The sequence below is a fragment of the Pteropus vampyrus genome, unplaced genomic scaffold, assembly GCF_000151845.1.
Source record: "Pteropus vampyrus isolate Shadow unplaced genomic scaffold, Pvam_2.0 Scaffold49, whole genome shotgun sequence".
Taxonomy (NCBI): domain Eukaryota; kingdom Metazoa; phylum Chordata; class Mammalia; order Chiroptera; family Pteropodidae; genus Pteropus; species Pteropus vampyrus.
Window position 1 is genome coordinate 5,725,270 of NW_011888830.1, and position 10,831 is coordinate 5,736,100.

Sequence of the window (10,831 nt, forward strand, 5' to 3'; positions counted from 1 at the left end):
CGCAGCGCACGATGAAGGCCGGGAGCACTCCTGGACTCGATCAGAAACAAATCGTGACCTAGGAGAGCTTGTGGTTTAGCAGGGGACGCTGTACAAGTGCATCAGACACGGCATGAGCAGCGCCGTAAGACAAAGCGCTGCAGTAGCTCCGAGAAGCAGGTGGCGGCGATGTCACAGGCGGGGAGACCTGACTGGCTACGCGGCATTCTGGATTTCTAGTGCTGGGGAATAATGAAGCACAGGAACGGGTGACAAAGAGACGGAGGTGGGACACAGGATGTGTAGAAGAACCAGGGAATAATCTGTCTGGAAATCAGGGGACAAAATGGGGGATAAGTTTAGAAGGTAAGTTTAGTAAGGTCACATCTAGATGCCAGAAATTTTGAATTCCAGAAAAATGAACAATGATTTTCATTCTACTGGTAGTTTGGACTTAGTGAAGATTTTTAGACAAGGGAGAAAATGACATATATCGGGGCATATGTTAGCAAAATTATTCTGGCAGGAACACATATGACGGATGGGCGGTAACAGACACTAATGCAGCGGTGACAAGTTAGTGGTCACTGAAATGATGAAGGTAAGTGACAGTGTCTGAACTAGAATAGTGGCAACAAGCAGGAAGTGACAGAGGCGGATGACATTTGAAGATGGACGAACAGAATCTGATAGGTGACTGGTGTAAGAGTGGAGGAAGGGGTCACACGCCACATCCAGCCTGAGCCCAGGGAGAGAGGGGAAGCCGGTCACTGACGAGGCGGGAGGCAGACGGAGGAGGAGGACGGCTGTTAATCGGCTCAGGCGCAGACGCGGGGTTTGATGCACAGTTGGCCACTGGTGTCTCCCAGGGAGCTGAAGTCATCCTGAAGTTCGGGACACGGGACCGGGTGTGTGTGCGAGGTCTGGCGACATAAATGAAACCACGACAGTGGACGGTATCAGCAGGGGAGGGACGAGGGGTGGGCAGGCCCGGATGCTCTGAGCAGCACCTGCGCCTAACGACAAGAGGGAGCAGGGGAGGCGAGGAAATTCGCGGGGATCAGGCGACGTCAGAGGCAAGGTAAGAGTTTTCAGGAGGAGGGCTGGCGAGCAAAGTGAATGCCTGCGAGGTCGACCAGCGGGAAGGGGCACGGCAGAAGTCACGCCACTGGGGTGTTAAGGAGTGACCAGGAAGTGGGTGACCCCACAAATATGAAAGCGCTTTGTGAACCACAGAGAACAAGGCCCATGAGAGACACAGTTACCACCACTGTTACTTGCGAATGGCACTACCGCCTGCCCGCCGCCCCCCGGTCAGAAGCACCCCCGCATGCCTCTCCTCGCCCCCTGCTCCACCGCCAGCTGTGGACGCAGCGGTGTCCCCGGAGCCTGAGGGTCTTGTGGAACCCTTCTGGGGCTACTGCACGTAGACTGGTCCCCTGCTTACTACTAAATGGAAGGTTACGCCTGAGGTTCTCCATTTAACATGCTGAGCTCCCCAAAAAGCTCTTTGTTGGGAGGCCGAAACATGTTGAAAACCACCATTCTAAAATACAAAACTCCAACTCCGCAGCATGGCCCGCAGGCGCACCCTCACGCAGCTCAGCAACCCCCACGCCCACCTTTCCCGCTTTTCCGCGGTTACAGATCGTGGTTACACAAGCAACAAAGCAGGCCTAGCATAGCTGCTACCTGGTCCTTCATGGAAGAGATTTGCGACTCTCGCCCGAGACCCAACCTATTCAGAGAACTTGAACGTTTTCCCCTTCCCGATCCTTATCGGAATGGCAGGATAAACTTCAAATCTGCTCAAGGGTAATCGTACGACATTAGAAAGAAGGCGGCTCTGGAATACTCTCCAAGTGAGCGACAAAGTTCAGAATGCTTATTATGGTTACGTTTCTAAGTCCCAAAGAACCACCTGCCACCCCGCCGGCCCAGAGGTTCGGACGTCCCACGGACGCTGAAGGTGGGGAGAAAGGATCTAAGGGCGACACGTCAGAGCACCTGTCCTCTCCCTCTGGATGACAGCCCGGAGCCTGAGTCCCCAGAGGGGGCCTCGGTGGCTGCTCTAACGTAAGTGGCCCCCAGAAAGGGGCTTCCCGGGACCACCAGGAAGACAGAGCCAGGTCCCCCAGACGGGAGGCCCGTGTCATGGCTCGGCCCACCTGAGCGTCTCGCGTTCTTGGCACAGCGTGTTATTTCACTAGCGTGAGGGTCTTTCGATCTGGAACTGGCAAGACGGACACCAGATACGCATTTGAACTGCAGGGAGCACAGCATCGAACGAATTCATGGTGGCTGTTCTCGTTCAAGGGGAAAAAAATATCAACATAAGGCTTGATTCGGAGTGGTCTCTACAAGCCAGGAGGGGTTACTGTTTTTGTGATTTTTGCTTTTATTGTTTATTTTCGTTTTTTTGTTTTTTTTCAAGTCCCTGCCGCTAAATTGTATGCATCTAGAAGCTTCACGTGGGTTTGAGGAGTATAAATGATTTATAAAGCTAAGCTATTACAAGTCCTGATTTTAGGAATACAAATTTAAAAATACAAATGCTAATTTTAATAGTTTAACTTACAATTTCTTTTTTACGTTTAGAGATTTTATAAGGGAGAGCTTCCATTGTAGCACTGAAACTAACCAAAACGAAAAAAGAATTTTGCTGGAAGAGCCTTGAACTTTAATAAGATCAGAACAAGTATGAAGAGATTTACAGCACTTTTCTGAATGAGAAATTCTCTGATTCGCCCTCTGCTCTCTCCACCCCCACCTTCACCCCAGGCACCTGCTCTCTCAATTTCTATACGTTCGCCCCTTGTTCCTTTACAGCTTCATCATGTTTGTACCCAGTTTGCTTCTTTGTGAACTTTATGTATGTAAGTGGTATCAGGCTATAACGTTCTTTGGATTCGGTCACCCAGCATACGTCTGTAAGAGTCACCTGTGTTGATGCTGTAGTTCATTCACTGCCACGATTATCAATCCATTCTCCCGGGATGAAAGTTTTCCACTTGAGTAAATATATTTAAAATTTTAAAATACTACAAGAGTCCAACAAACGAATACAGTTGATCTAGCTTATGCTTGCTCAGACACAGATTTAATTGATGATTACACATCAATTTTTTTTATTACATGAGTGATTTTAATTCTATATTCTAAGAGTTTGGAATAAGATAAAATATGTGATGGCTACTGAATGGTTTCTCCTTCACGGTCACCCAAACCCCAACCTGAATGTTAATTTCAGTTCGATAACGGTTGAGTGGCAATAAAGTATTCTTCGTGTGTATGTGTATTACAATAAACACCATTTACCAATAATCTATGAAATATCCGCAAGCGTTTTAATGTCCTCTTATGCTCATCCATGGGAACAGTTTTGCTATAACAGCATATAGTTTGGTTTACAGAAGTCGACTATTACAAGATATTTGACCTTGACATGTCACTCCACATAGGTACCAGCTCTAACTTAACACAGCAGCAGAATAAAAGCTGCGTTCCCAGTCAAAGGGTGACGTCGTGATATGAGAAGTATTTTAAAGGTGTTTATTTCCACAGAACGAACTCATTTCCTGTTGTTTCAATATTTGGAAACTGGAGGAAAGGACTCTGTATATATGTGATAAACAAATATTGGGGAAAAAAACCAGTTCAAGGAAAACTATTAGTTGTGAGATTTTAAACAAGTTTCTCAACTTCTTAGTGCTTAGTTCCTTGATCCAGAGGACGAGGACATGAGCATCATTTGCCTCGAGAGCGCAGTGAAATTAATGGCTAATTAGAGTTCAGTAAGTATTCGAACTATTAGATAATGCTGGTCAAAAATAGAGATATACATTGTAAAATTAACCTTGCAATCCTTTGAGAAGATTGAGGGAAAAAAAAACCCCTCTCTTAGCTCTGAGCTCCCTCAAACCATCGAACAAGAGCACAGGGCCAGTTAGCATCTGCAGGTCAAGTGAGTACCACCACCTCAGCCATCTGTCCCAACAACTCTCCCCCATGATGGAGGCAGGCTGCATTCTGGGGACACTTTTTAGGATAAGATATTTTTAGTAAAAGAAGCTACTTCTGGGTAAGGGTTAATGCTCATGTTGCTGAAGGTATAGTAAGGAATTATTTACAAAACCAGTGTTTTCTGCTTGTGTTAAAATGCAGATAAAGTTAACAGTGATAAGACTTTTGATTTGATTTTCTTTGGTAGGAGAATTTCTTCAAAGTTATGACATTTGCTATAAGTATTAATTAGCACTGTGATTTGTCAAAGAATACCATAAATTATGACATGACTCCTTTACTTCTAGGAGAAAAAGAAAGATGCTAACAATAACAAAAAAGACACATGAAGAGCCACATTTAGACCGGCACAGGAGCCCCTATTATCAATCAAAATATATCAAGTTCCTGGTAAAGGTTCATGTCCACTATCAACAACTTTTTAAAAAGATCAATCCACTAAAATAGAAATGCTATAATTCAATCAAAGGGAAATCCTACTGCATTTAAGAAGTAACTCCATTCTGCCAAATCCTCTGCATAAACGGTATGCGTTCGCATTTGTCAAAAAGGGGAAACAATCTGAAACGACAGAAATGACTCAGCACAAATTCATCGCCACAGGCAGACATGCAATTTGAAACAGGTATTTAATTAGTAGCGGAATATCTTATCAAAACGTATGGGAAAGGGGGAGACAGAGATGATCTCTAAAGCATCTTCTCATTGAAATAATCAATGATTTCAAGGCAACATCTGATTGCAAAATTATTTAACTTTTTACTTTGAAATAATTTCAAATGTATGAAAAACGTGTAAGAATACTACAAAGAACTCATGAATACTCTGCACCCAGATTCACCCACTAACATTCGCCTTCAGTGCGTGACTGTAGAACAATTGTCAAAATTCTTTCTAAATTATCTAAGAAATAAAATGGATTCGTATTCATGTACATCTTTTGAAAACTTCATAAATGTTGATGGGAGGGGGGAGACTCTACAAAGTCCATTCCAATTTCCCTTCATTAATGATACAAATAAATAACCCACACAGCTACATTTCCCAGAGGAGTAATGAGAAAAATATGCTTCTTCACCAAACTTCTCGAACAAAAACAAAACAAGGCAATAAGGTCTGAACACACCAAAAGGAATTTTTAGGGGTTAATTCTAAGCTACTATAAATATTGACTTAGAACAAAATATCTTTTTAACTAGAAGAGTAAATGCCTTTAAAGAAACTCTATAATCTAAAAAGCTTATGGACATTAGGGAAAAAAAGGAAATTGCTTGCATATGGCATGAAAGCTTTTTATCTCATTAACTACACAGATGCATGCAACTTTCAAATTCAGTGGCATGATCTTCAACTAAGCAGAAAATACACTTGCGGTTCTAAATTTTAAATATAGAGACAATAAAATGCTATATGCATATATTTCATCCAAAATTAAATGTATTTAAAATTAGATTTCTGATTTTTTGGGAAATATACATGAAGAAATTAATCTCTAGCAATGTCGACTTTTCTATTTTCCTATTAGTTTATGCGTCCCACTGTTTTTATGAGTCCTCTTTTATTAACAAAAATGAAAGAATTAACTTAAAATACATATTTTTTTCAAGAACACTATTCAATTTATCTGGATATTAGGTATAGTTATTGTAACCAGTTCTTTGAAGTGACTCAGTGCTACTAATGCTCATTCATTCACTCCTTACTCATCCATCCACCCATCCGTCTGTCCGTCTGTCTATCCATCCTTCCATCCATCCATCCATCCATCCATCCATCCATCCATCCATCCATCCATCAATATACGTCCACCCACCCAGTCACCCAGCCATCCCCGCCCCCTGCCCCTCCACCCCCCATCCATCTACTGAATAACTTCCGAATACCACTGCGGCAAGCACTATGTTAGATCCTAGGAAATAAGGTTGAATAAGACATGATTGCCTATCCTTAAGAATCAACCATGTTTTGTGGCCATAGTTCAGGTGCAGTGGCGGGGACAGGTACGAGGCACCCAGGCAGCCACATCCGGGGACGTGAAGACAGAAATCGCACGTTGACTAGAAAGGGAGCTGCACTGACACCTGGGATCCGGTGCCAGGGCCGCGACTGAACGGCCCGTTTACTCTCCCAGACCCGAGTCTTCTCATCTGCAGAATGTAAGTTCCGAATTGGACCTCGAGAGTTTCATTTCCAGTGCCATGTCCACGTGCAGCTGGCCAGGCACGTGGGAGGACCCACAGGGCAGGACAGGGCTACTTCTGCCCCTACATGTCTCTCTGACCACGTGCAACGATGCTTGGCATTCTGACCTCTTGATTTACATCTGGCATAAAGGCCGTATCTTGAAAGTTCTGCCACTGAAATATTTTTAAGGCTATAAAGCTAATGACGCTATCCTACTTTATGAGGTAAGGAGACTCAGAGAAAACGGAACCTAAGTGAGGTGACTTGAGAATTCAATGGGTCTGGACCGCAGGGTGCTGTCAGGGGGGAAGGTGCCGGGAGGAGGGGAGGCCCAGGCACCTGGGAGACAGGCAGACATGGGTGCCCGGGAAAGACAGCGACCGGAGCAATACAGACGCAATCGTAACCCCATTCAGCGGTTATCTGTGAGTTCCAAATGAGGCTAAATTCTAAACCCCATCTATTTCCCCTGCCTGTAATATAACAGAAACTAGACCCTTAACACACAACTCAACGTGGATAAGTGGGTAGGTATTTTGTAAACAAACCTATTTACTTAAAAAAATGAAACTACTAGCAAAGGCAGGACAATTAGGCGATGACAATCCATCCAGTACAACCAATCAATAACACAATAAATCAATAGCGGAGGGAAGATGATGTGTTGTAATACCTATACACACACCGACCTGTAAAAAAGCACCTTTTTACTAATATTCCGCACAATAAAAAACTAAAACGCTATATAAGCGAGCCAACCTGAAATGACACCTGGCATTATAAATGGCCTAATCTATATGTTAATACTGTTGTATCACATCACCGCAGCGGGAGTGAGATAACAATGTGACTTTGGGTTTCTATGGCTACGTCCTGGGCCGGCTGCTGACACCACGCAAGCGTTCTGAGTGCTTCTTTTTGGTTATTTATGATATGATTTATGATAACGACAACATCTCCTATTTTCTCTCCTCCTCAGATACAATGAATTGCTATCGTTAATCACCCTTCTTGGTTCAACTATGATTACAACAGCATAATAGGGCCTGGCTATGGTAGTGCTGTGGATTTTTAAAGAAAAATAAATACGAAGAGATCTCTTCAGACAATGTCAGTATCTCTAATATTTTAATCATCTTCCTTTAAGTCTTGCAGAGTAAATTCTAATACAACTGAGATCCCACACCCAGGACGTAAGCCCTGGGTGCAAATCGAACCCATAACCGAGCGCCACACACTCACAAATCACACTAACCACGATTCTGGAACAGGAAGACTCTGCATGGAATACAGTTTCTTTTCCATGACAATGGCAGTTGTTTCTTTCCTGTATTTGTGAAACCACAGTTTTTTTTCTCCTCAGAACTAGACAAATTAGGCAAATTGGCCATTCATCTATCAGAAGGCAAAACGGCAGAGAAAGAAAAAAAACTCTGCGATCACACAGACGTACGTGACCCGCCTCTGCCAATGACTGGCTGTGCAGCTGCCTGCTCGTTCTGAACTTCAGCTTCCCTTTACGCCTATTTGGGTTCACAGAGAGTCCTACCTCTGGTTTCTGACGACCAGAAGCAAGTAGAGAACCCAGCGAATTCTTCATGTTTGAGTCAGAGTGTAGAAAAAAGAAGCCCTTCCCCTCCCTCATCTACGCCATTTCCACGGGCCGCCCTTAGACATGGAGCCTCCTAGGATTTGGGTGGCCACGTAACTTGCTTTGGCCGATGGTCAGAGTTGGCAGATGCGACAGAAGCACAGGCTTGAAAGCCCTGGCATGGGGGGCTTGCCCTCTTGCTGCTTCGGAGAAACCTGCGACCACCCCCATGTGAGCGAGCCCAGGTGAGCCTGCTGGGAGGTGAGACACACACGGCGTGGCGCCCCAGCCACATCGGCAGACGTAGGAGTGAGACCACACTGGTCGGCAGCTGATGGCAAATGCAAAGCCGAGCCCGGCCGCTTCCGGCAAAAGGATCGCACAGCTGAGCCAACCCAAAACACCAACCCGCACAATTGCGAGCTAATGCACAGCTGCTGTCTTAAGTCACTAAATTTTGGGGTGGCTTGCTGCGCCGCGCCATGTTAATGGTCTGTTCATACATGCACGTACGGTGGATTCGTGTCATTCGTAGGGGTGACGTTCTTAGAAAGGTGCCGCGAGCACTAACGTAGCGAAAACTGAACCGCTGCTTCTGAGGGAAGATGGCTAGGTTCGCACGAGGCTCTCACCAAACGTTTTCGTTGGTGGATCAGTATGTAACCCCGTTTCACGCGCGCTTCTGTTTAAGGACACCTCATTTACGATATGTCGCTGATTCGGTGGCACTGGACTCACGGCCAAGAGCGCTGTGTCGTGCCTGAAGGAAGCTGCTCTGACACACGTCGTCTCTCTGAAGGCTCAGCTCACCCTCTCGCATTCAGGAACACTAGCCAGCAGGTCAACATTGTGTCTGGGGTCATTTTAAACGGCACAAAGAGCAACAAAAAGCGAAAAATATGAAAAACATGGCACTAAACAGACCTTGGAAATGACACCTGTTTACAGTATGAAAGCTGAAATAACGAGGCAGAGGGTCGCCTTGTTCAAACTCAGCTGCAAACGTGTGTGCTGGGCAACTCAAGTTTTTTGCTACTCTGCGCGTCTGAGAATGAGCGTGAAAGTGATTTTGAGGCTACATTTTAGCAAGTGGGTGTAATTGCAAACACGGAACCCATGCATAATGCGGATCAACTATATATAATTACATGGCCATAACCTCATCGACACCGCATGCTTTTATGGAGTACCGACTTAAAATGAAAGATTCTCCTGCAAAGTGATTCCAGTCCTTAGAAGGCAGTTAATGAAAAGATTAAATAAATATGCCTTGCGAACTTTAACACTGTGACCATATCTGGCAAGACAGTGTTCCAAATCCAAACTGGGACATATTTTAGTTTCAATCCGAAGAACTAGCTATGTGCAGAACGCTCTGCTCCAGCCGCATGACCATTCTTTGAATTTCTGGAATACACCAACTTCTCCCCCTCTTCTGGGTATGGACGCAAACACACTCTGCCCCGCTCTGCTCAGAACGCTCTTCCCTTCCTTACTTCTCTGCTTGTCCCTCTCTTGCCTTTTAAGTCATGAGCTTAAGTACTGTCTTCTCAAAGAAGTATTCTCTGGCCACCCGCCAACTCCAAAACAGAGAGTTAGAATTGGTAACTGATTGTTAATGCATTTCTTCTTACCTGTTCCCCCAACTAAACTTTGCAAAGACACAAACCACGTTTGCCTCTGGCTGCTAAGCGATTAGCACAAGCTTACAAATATTTTCTTCAGTAGTATTACTATTAGGAAAATAAGAAAAATTTTATCATATTTCATTCATTCTAAGTTGCTAAATATGCAATTCCGAAATTGCGATGTGTTTTCTAGTCAACAGCATCTTGTCTCCGTCACTTGGACAAGCGACAGTGACACAGCAGAATGGCCTGAGCATGGTGAACTTGACTGTCATTCTTGGTAGACTTACTGGACACTGTAACTCCTGATGTTTCAGTCAACAAACCATTCACACTTTAAAGGAATATTTGTTCTATGTAGTTAGAAACATTGTATATGATAAGAATTGTTTCATAGTCCAATTGACACTGTGTATTTTTGTTTCTTTAGTGATACATAGAAGAACCTTGCTTCTGACTGATGGTGTCTTAGGATCAATGAAATATGACAGTCGTTCTAAATTAGTAAATGCTTACTCTGTCCTTTCTAATATGGAGAAGCCATTTTGGTTATTAAAGCAACATTAAACTGAACATACCTAAAATCCAAGGGCCCAAGAAAGGGACACTTACAACCTGTGACTCAGAGGGAAGAGCTTAGATAAGTGGTAACTTGGTTGATGCCCTATGTTGTCCATTTTCTTTTTCTTTTGGTACCCACTTACATGGGACATCTCACTCACCAGCTAGGTCGTGCGTACCCATCTTTCTCCCAGGCTGATTCGCCCCACCACTCTGGTTACGGGACCGTGTTCAGAGCACGTTCTTTATTTCACGCCACACGTTACCATCAGGGCAGCGTTTCTTTACCATGGAAACGGCGATGGACTAGAAGATGACCCCAGTGTCCGGCACCAGCCCTTTCTCCTTCCTTCGCACCGATGAGCGCGAGATTCTTTATCCAAACACACACAGAATACTGTCGACCCTACTAACTTCACAGGATTATCATGAGCCATCGGCGAAAATTCAGCGTGAAATCGTCCTGAAAACCGTTCACACAGACGTTCAAAGGACGCTGGCAGCGGCGGCAGCGCAGACCGTTTCACGGCCGTCACCCTCCACTCACCTGGCCTACGGGGAGCTGCCCCGCGGCCGCCTTCTTCCTGACCCCCAACTATGCGCATATAGTCCTACAGGTTTTAGTGAAACCACTAAAAAAAGCAAGCTCGGTATAATTCACAATGGCTGTTAAGAAGCAAGATTAGAAAGAAGCCCAAATTTGGCGTGATCTAGTTTGAGACTGTAAGAGAAACATTGATTCAGTACCAAATGATAAATTTGACAGGGAGAAAGAAAATCAGTTGTTTAAACTTTTGGTTTTTATGTCTCTACTCATGTCTCATTTCATCAACTCCAAAGACCTTAATGTTCAGAAGACAGCCTG

The 10,831-nt window shown here is 44.5% G+C and overlaps 1 protein-coding gene across 1 annotated transcript in view; it reads right to left on the minus strand.

Moving 5' to 3' along the window:
- The window catches only part of TAF3 (TATA-box binding protein associated factor 3), a 142,512-nt gene that overhangs the window by 37,340 nt on the left and 94,341 nt on the right, over positions 1 to 10,831 (minus strand). The window lies entirely within an intron of this gene.